At 42.1% G+C, this 8,313-nt stretch overlaps 1 non-coding gene across 1 annotated transcript; it reads left to right on the top strand.

The window, feature by feature from the left end:
* The first annotated feature begins 2,172 nt into the window (after window positions 1-2,172).
* On the top strand, window positions 2,173-2,279 carry LOC141722694 (small nucleolar RNA R71). Its single transcript, XR_012575699.1, has one exon. It is a non-coding gene; the product is annotated as a small nucleolar RNA R71 (small nucleolar RNA).
* Window positions 2,280-8,313: the final 6,034 nt, after the last annotated feature.

Here is an 8,313-nt window from a genome sequence, read left to right as displayed (position 1 = left end):
ACCCACGAGCTGTCAGAAATAGGATAAATGATGCCTGCATCTAGCCATTTCAGAATTTCTTTCTTCACCACCTCCTTCATGATTGGGTTCAGTCGTCGCTGCTGTTCCACAGTTGGCTTACTACCTTCCTCTAACAGAATTTTATGCATACAATATGAGGGACTTATCCCCTTGATGTCTGCTATAGTCCATCCTATAGCCGATTTGAATTCTCTCAAAATCCTTAAGAGCTTGTCTTCCTCACTACCTGAAAGGTCAGCTGAAATAATAACAGGTAACGTAGATGAATCACCTAAAAAGGCATACCTCAAGTGTTCAGGTAATGGTTTGAGCTCTAAGGTAGGCGCTTCCTCTATTGATGGTTTGAGCTTCCCTTCAGCGTTCTTGAGGTCAGAAGTACCAAGAGATTCAAATGGTATATCTAGCTTTCGCTTCCAGGGAGAAGCGTTCAGATATTGTAATTGCTCGTTGCTATCTTCATCATCACTGTCAAATTCCCCCACTAAGGCCTTTTCCAATACATCAGACATTAGCATGTGATCGAGTTCCGAAGTAACCGCAGAATCAATCACATCCACTTTTAAGCACTCCTCATCTTCTGTAGGGAATTTCATTGCCTTGAATACGTTGAAGGTCACATCCTGATCTTGAACCCGCATAGTAAGTTCTCCTTTTTGCACATCTATCAAGGTACGGCCAGTTGCCAGGAAAGGCCTCCCCAAGATTATGGGAATCTTTTTATCTTCCTCAAAATCCAGAATAACAAAATCAGCAGGAAAGAAGAGCTTATCCACCTTGACGAGCACATCCTCAACTATGCCCCTTGGGTAAGTAATGGAACGGTCCGCCAATTGTAGCGACATGTATGTGGGTTTTGGATCAGGTAGGTCCAGCTTTTTAAAGATCGACAACGGCATCAGATTAATGCTTGCTCCCAAATCACAAAGGCACTTGTCAAAAGTTAGATTGCCAATGGTGCAAGGAATGGTGAAGCTTCCTGGATCTTTCAGTTTTGGTGGTAACTTTTGTTGCAGAACCGCGCTGCATTCTTCCGTGAGAGCAACGGTTTCAAGGTCATCCAGTTTCACCTTCCTTGAAAGAATAGTCTTCATAAACTTCGCATAACTAGGCATTTGTTCCAGAGCCTCAGCGAAAGGTATATTGATGTGAAGTTTCTTGAACACCTCCAGAAACTTCCCGAACTGTCTATCCAGCTTTTGTTGCTGCAATCTCTTAGGAAAAGGTGGTGGAGGATAGAGCTGTTTCTCCCCTATATTAGCCTCAGGCAGAGTGTGTTCAACAGTAGTCTTCCTTGGTTCCGCCGCTTTCTCCCTTTGCTTAGATTCTTCATCTCGAACTTCAGCTTCGACTTCTTTTGCCTTTTCAGCATCAGCTACTTTTCCAGACCTTAAGGTAATAGCCTTGACTTGCTCTTTAGCTTCCTTCCTGCCCGGTACTTCCGTGTCACTGGGAAGAGTGCCAGGTTGATGATTGAGCACTGCATTGGCTAATTGACCGATTTGATTTTCCAAGATCTTGATAGAAAGCGCCTGACTCTTGCACAACAGCTTAAGTTCCTCAAAATCAGCACTAGTAGGTGCAGCTGCACTTCCCTGTTGAGGATATGATTGTCTTGTAGCTTACTGCTGTGGTTGCTGGAATCCAGGTGGGTTAAACTGTTTACTCACTCCTTGCTGATATGGTGGCTGAATAGCATTCTGATTATTTCCCCAGCTGAAATTTGGATGATTTCTGTTATTAGGATGATAGGTCGCTGGCACAGGCTGCTGTTGTCGCTGATAATTATTCACATACTGAACAGATTCGTTGACAAGAGAACACTGATCCGTAGCATGAGAACCTGCACAAAGCTCACAAACCATAGCTATTTGATTAACTCCATACGTAGCCAAAGAATCAACCTTCATTGATAGCGCTTGGAGCTGGGCTGCAATAGCGGTGGCTGCATCAACTTCCAGAATACCTGCTACCTTGCCTGATGTCATCCTCTGAGTTGGGTTTTGATGCTCATTTGCAGCCATCATCTCAATAAGATTGTACACCTCAGTATAGCTTTTAGCCCATAAGGCGCCTCCAGCTGCTGCATCGAGCATGGGCCGAGATTGAGCCCCCAAACCATTATAAAAACCAGTGATTACCATCCAATCCGGCATTCCATGATGTGGACATTTTCTCAACATTTTCTTGTAGCGTTCCCAAGCCTCGCACATAGATTCTGTAGGTTGCTGCGCAAACTGAGTGAGAGCACTCCTCATAGCAGCAGTCTTTGCCATTGGATAAAACTTCACCAGAAACTTTTGCGCAAGATCTTGCCACGTAGTGATTGACCCAGCTGGTTCAGAATGTAACCAGTCTTTAGCCTTATCCCTCAGTGAGAATGGGAAAAGCCTCAACTTGATAGCCTCATCAGTCACGCCATTATACTTAAAAGTGCTGCAGATCTCGACAAAATTCCTTATGTGCATGTTGGGGTCTTCAGTTGCCGCTCCTCCAAAAGAAACAAAATTCTGCACCATCTGAATAGTGCCCGGCTTGATTTCAAAGGTGTTAGCTTGAATAGCCGGATGAAGGATGCTTGACTGAATGTCATCAATTTTAGGCCGAGAAAAATCCATAAGAGCTGGATCAGCTTGAACAATATGATCTCCCATGTTTACTGGTTCTTTCTGCTCAGTTCCTGAATCCGAATCCTCAAAATCTAACTTCTCCGGTGTATCAAGAACTTCGTCTTTCTCCTCAGCTGTATCTAAGGTCCTCTTGCGAGCACGAGAACGAGTTTGCATAAACGCACTAAAGTACCTGAAACACAACCGAAAAGAGTAATTAACTACTACGTCCTAATCACTGAGTCCTAATGACCAATGATGGTAAGTACATAAACTAAACAAATACGCCGAGTCCCCGGCAGCGGCGCCAAAAACTTGTTAGGGCGAAATCACGCACTAATATTCACGCAAGTATACGCGTTCGCAAGTAATATAGAATACTTTCTAGTTCGTTCCCTCAGAGACTCAGACTAAGTTATTGTCTAATTTAACTCACTCACCAATGTATGATTACTTCTCAATGTTAAGATAGTAACACTTAAAATTGTTGATTAAATATTAACTATAATTAACTACTTAATTAACCACTTAACTAACACTGCAATTTATCAATAATAAAACACTCATGAGATCACAACTTCATTATTACTTCCTTCTATAGCCATAGTTATTACCTTTAGCATGTGACAGTGATGATATTAATCGAATAACACAAAACTGATAAAAGCCAACTTTCATTGTACTAATACCATTCTACCAAACATCCACAATTAAGATAGAAATTGAATAGTCATCAATTATGTTGAGTTCCTATATGTCTACAGAAATTGACAACACAATGATTTAAGCACAAGTTATTCCTTTTGATTACATAGGGCAAATAAAACTGTTAGAGTTACCCACTAATCATGCACAACGTACATGAACCTATGCTAGCATGGCAAGTTCTAAATCTCAAGATCCACTGTCGCTTCACAAGAGATTAACACCCTATCTTATATGTTCGCGACGCACACAAGACGAATACGCACAACCAATACTAGATATCATGCAATCATCACACACTAAAGTATTAAACAATTAACTAAAGAATTCCATAATAAATCCGTTGCAACCCCATGATCACGATTAGCCCATAATAGAACTTATCGCCATCATGGGTTCATATGAAATCATGATAAACGAACACAAGAAAATAACAACTAAACTAATTATATTAAAACAGAGTACGTCACAAGAGTAAATAAGTCAAAGCAAGAAAACTAGCATCCAACGTTACAACGAAACAAGAATCACAAGAATATATGCTTCCTCTTCGTTGCTGTGTGCTAAATCGGTCTTCTTCCTTATCTCCTTCGCTTCTTGCGAAACACAATCTAAAACATAATCCCCTCTTAATACTCTGTGAAAAACGTCTCAAATCTACTTATATAATAGTCCCATAAAACTCAGATTACATAGAAGTTGGAAGCCAAACAGAAGTAGAAGTCTAAAACAATATATTATTTTCCCCAACCCTGCGCGGCCGCTCAGCATTTCTGCGCGGGCGCGCAAGGCTGCTGCGCGGCCGCTCAGCATTGCTGCGCGGGCGCGCAGGACCCTACTGGAAAATTTCCAGGTTTGCTCCGTTTCTTCGCCGTAATCTGCCCGTTCTTTTCCTCTCGCAATGGTGAACACATGCCAAGGCTTATTCTTGATGATTCCTCCTCCGAAATGCAACTAATACCCTGAAATGCATAAACACTAGAAAAACGCATCTAATACACAAAATACTTGATTTCAAGACACCAATTTAAGCCATTTTAAGACGTTCTAAGTGGTATAAAATACCACTTATCAGCCAGCTCCTTCTCTACCTCACGGAAACGAGTGAAGTTGGCCTCGGAAGCCTTGAGGTACCTATCCCTGTCCCTCTCAGCAATAGTTAGGCTGGTCCTCACATCCTTCAAATTGTGAAGGGCAGCCTGGAGATAGGTATTCATCTGCACGAACATATCAAAGTACAGTAAGTAAAAAAAACAGTTAAAAAAGGAAGAGGCTTACAGAAGCCACGGCCTGAGCACCCAGACGCTCAATCTGTAGGTCATCAGAAGACTCTACGATCTCAGCCCTGTCACGAGGCGTGATCACACTCTGAGACCAAACGGCGGCAGCCTCGGAACTCCCTACCACCGTGTCCCTCCTCTAAAGGCCCCAAGTGACGGTGAAGGGAGAGGTATCTTCATCAAGGCTAGGAGGCCTCTGGGATAAAAAGGTAGGGACGGCCTCCTGAACCGTGACTGAAGGGCCGTCACCAATCCTAACCCGCTTGTCGCGGTGGGTCTCAACAGCAGAGCCCTTGGCGGCACGGGCCTCCCGCTTCTTGAAGATCGTGTCCAAAGCGGCCTTAGCTGCAGGCAAATATGAGCACGTAAGAAAACGGACAAATAGAGAATGGAGAAAATGGAACAAAAAGGGGAAAGAAATACCCTCGGGACCAAGGTCACTTAGACCTAAACCTTGCAAATTACCCTCAGAAAGGATGAGAGCGCAATGGTGCAAGTTATCAGCAGTAATGGCCTTGATGGTCGCATCCTCATCTATCCCCAATTTTAGGTCTCTTAAAGACCCGTCTATACTTTTTGAGAAGTTGGGCCTGAAAAAATGGTCCCAACCCTCCTCGGAATCTAGAAATACATAAAACCACTCACTCTTCCATGTTGGATACGAGTCGGGATTGGTGCCAGAAATAAAGCAGGAACGAGCCAAGGATCTATGAACTATTTTGACCCATCCTTGGTCCTCAGAAGCATTTACAAATTTAAATAAATAACGAAAGACACAAACATTTGGCTCAAAACCGTGTTTACGAGATTGGGCCATATAACAGTGAATAAAACGCCAAGAGTTGGGTGTGAGTTGGGTCGGACAGACTCGGGCCTCAGCCAAAAGGCGAAAAACAAAAGGATGAGGAGGTAGGCGAAAACCAGCATAGAAGGTTTCCTTATAGACCCGAATGGCCCCAGGTTTTGGGTAGCAGGCCCTATCATTTGGGCCTGGAGCCTCGGCCCTATAAGGGTGAGAAATGCCAAAAAGGCGGGCTATGGTACCAACTTGATCTGGACCAAATCTAGAAGGATAATTATATGCATCTAAGTGTAACATGTTAGGAAAGGCTTGCCTAAATTCGGTTAAAAGATCCCTAAGAGAAATAACTGAGGAATGTACAAGAGATTTTTTACCTCGGCTGGCCCTAGAGGGACGGGCAACAGCTTGGGGGACATGGGAGTGAGATGAATCAGAATCCGCCATGAATGAAGACAAAAAACCCATGAAGCTCTTGAAAGTAAGTAAAGAAGATGAAGATTCAAACGGAATCTTCAAAATAAGCCCAGAAAGCGGCGGAGTAGAAAGCCGGAAATCGCTTGGAGGCGGCGATTCTTGAGAGACTAATTGCAGAGTTGAAGTTTAGAAATTTTTGTGAAAGTGAAGTGTGAGAAATAAACTCACACTCCACCTCTTATATAGAGGAGCTCAAAGATGCACAAACGGGCCTGGGCCTAAGAAAAAGGCGGGAAGCCCATAAGATTTGAATTTTGAAAAGATTTAAAATCAAAGTTCATTAAATAAATCAATACTCGAACAGCCTCAACAACGCCCAGGGTACATTATCCCAAGCCGTTGTTAGAAGTGTGGCTCCTAGGCGTGGTACAACAACGCCCAGGAAGCATATGTCCTCAACAACGCCCAGGAAGCATATGTCCTCAACAACGCCCAGGATGCATCATCCCTAGCCATTGTTAGAAGTGTGGCTCCTAGGCGTGGTACAACAACGCCCAGGAAGCATCTGTCCTCAACAACGCCCAGGAAGCATTGTCCCTAGCCGTTGTGAGGAGTGTGGCTCCTAGGCGTGGATCAACAACGCCCAGGAAGCATCTGTCTCCAACAACGCCCAAGACGCAAGTTTCCTAGACGTTGTTAGAAAACTGTCTCCTAGGCGTGGGTGCACGACGTCTAGGATCTATGAATGCATCAGCCTCCAACAACGCCCAGGACGCAAGTTTCCTAGACGTTGTTAGGAAACCGTCTCCTAGGCGTGGATCAACAACGCCCAGGAAGCATCAGCCTCCAACAACGCCCAGGACGCAAGTTTCCTAGACGTTGTTAGGAAACTGTCTCCTAGGCGTGGATCAACAACGCCTAGGATGTATTGAGCAGCAAAAGTTCTATTTTTCTGATCATTTAATTAGAAAATAAGGAAATTCCTTAAATATTTTCTGAAAAATGTTAATATTTTCAGAAATAAGGAATAAATCCAGAAAATTAAAGGATAAATCCCGGAAATTAGGGAAAAAATCCAGAAAAATAAGGAAATTCCTTAAATATTTTCTGAAAAATGTTAATATTTTCAGAAATAAGGAATAAATCCAGAAAATTAAGGATAAGTCCCGGGAAATTAGGGAAAAATCCAGAAAATTAAGGATAAGTCCCGGGAAATTAGGGAAAAAATTCAGAAAAATAAGGAAATTCCTTAAATATTTTCTGAAAAATGTTAATATTTTCAGAAATAAGGAATAAATCTAGAAAATTAAAGGAAAATCCCAGAAATTAGGGAAAAATCCAGAAAATTAAGGAAAATTCCAGAAAATTAGATGATTCTTGAATAAAAGGAAGATTCATTGTAAATGTGTAGGTCGCTCCACACTTTATGCAAAAACGAAACCATGTAAGGGAATAAATAGACTTAACTTCTGCGAAACCTAATCAATGTTTCCCAAAAGTTGGGGGGCAAATGATAGGGATAAATAAATTATGATTGTATAATTAAATACTGCATTAATTGTATAAGCTGTGGGCTGCTAGGCCCAATAAAAAGATATATGACACTCAGACCAGAAAGGTTAAGCCTGATGGACCAGATCAGGCCTGATGGAATAAAAAAGGCCCAAAAGCCCTAATTATTAATTAATTTCGTAATTAATTAATAAAGGAAAAATCAGCTATTGAGAAGAGTCCCGATAAGGACATAAATCCTTATAGATTAGCCTCAAGAGGACCTAAAAGGATAAGGAATCAGCTTCCTACTTCCTAGGACTCCTAAGTCTATCCTAATTCAGAGGCTTGTCCACCAAGTCTCCCAAGTCCAATTCAAGGACTCCCACATCTATATAAGGGGCCTCACCCCACAAATCAGAACTACGTTTTTTGGCTTGATTCTCTAATTCACAGAGATACGTAGGCATCTCGTAAAGGCAGAATTAAGCTACGATACACGAGAGCAGCCATTAAAGGCCTTGAGCTCCCGAATCTTAGTAATAAATACAGCAAATAATAACCTTAGTTTTTATCCATAACAACAGCTTCAATCTCACTTGCACACTTCCGCTTGTTTTTCAGATATTCATTTTCTTGCTTGACTGACTCAAGCTCCACAAGCAGTAGATCCATCTTTTGCTTCTCACTCTCAAGCTTCTCATTAACTTTTGTTAGCCTACTGACTTCCTCAGTAGCTGCTACTAAGCTAGTGTGTATATGAAACATCTCTACGTTCATCTTTTCTACAGTCTCCTTATATTGACTAGTATTCAAATCAATAGTGGTTAGAGTTGGTACCTTTAATTTTGAAGTGGATGCTTCTCCATGCTCAAAAGCCATAAATGCATAGTTTCCAACTTTTTCATCCTCATCATCAACATCAGTATCATTCCAACTCTTTCCTTCTCCAATATAAGCTTTTCCAGATTGCTTCTTCAAGAGAGCTTCATAC

Source organism: Apium graveolens, chromosome 4 (assembly GCF_009905375.1).
Source record: "Apium graveolens cultivar Ventura chromosome 4, ASM990537v1, whole genome shotgun sequence".
In the NCBI taxonomy this organism is placed as follows: domain Eukaryota; kingdom Viridiplantae; phylum Streptophyta; class Magnoliopsida; order Apiales; family Apiaceae; genus Apium; species Apium graveolens.
Note: the sequence above shows the minus strand (reverse complement) of the source record. Positions and strands in the feature narration are given on the sequence as shown.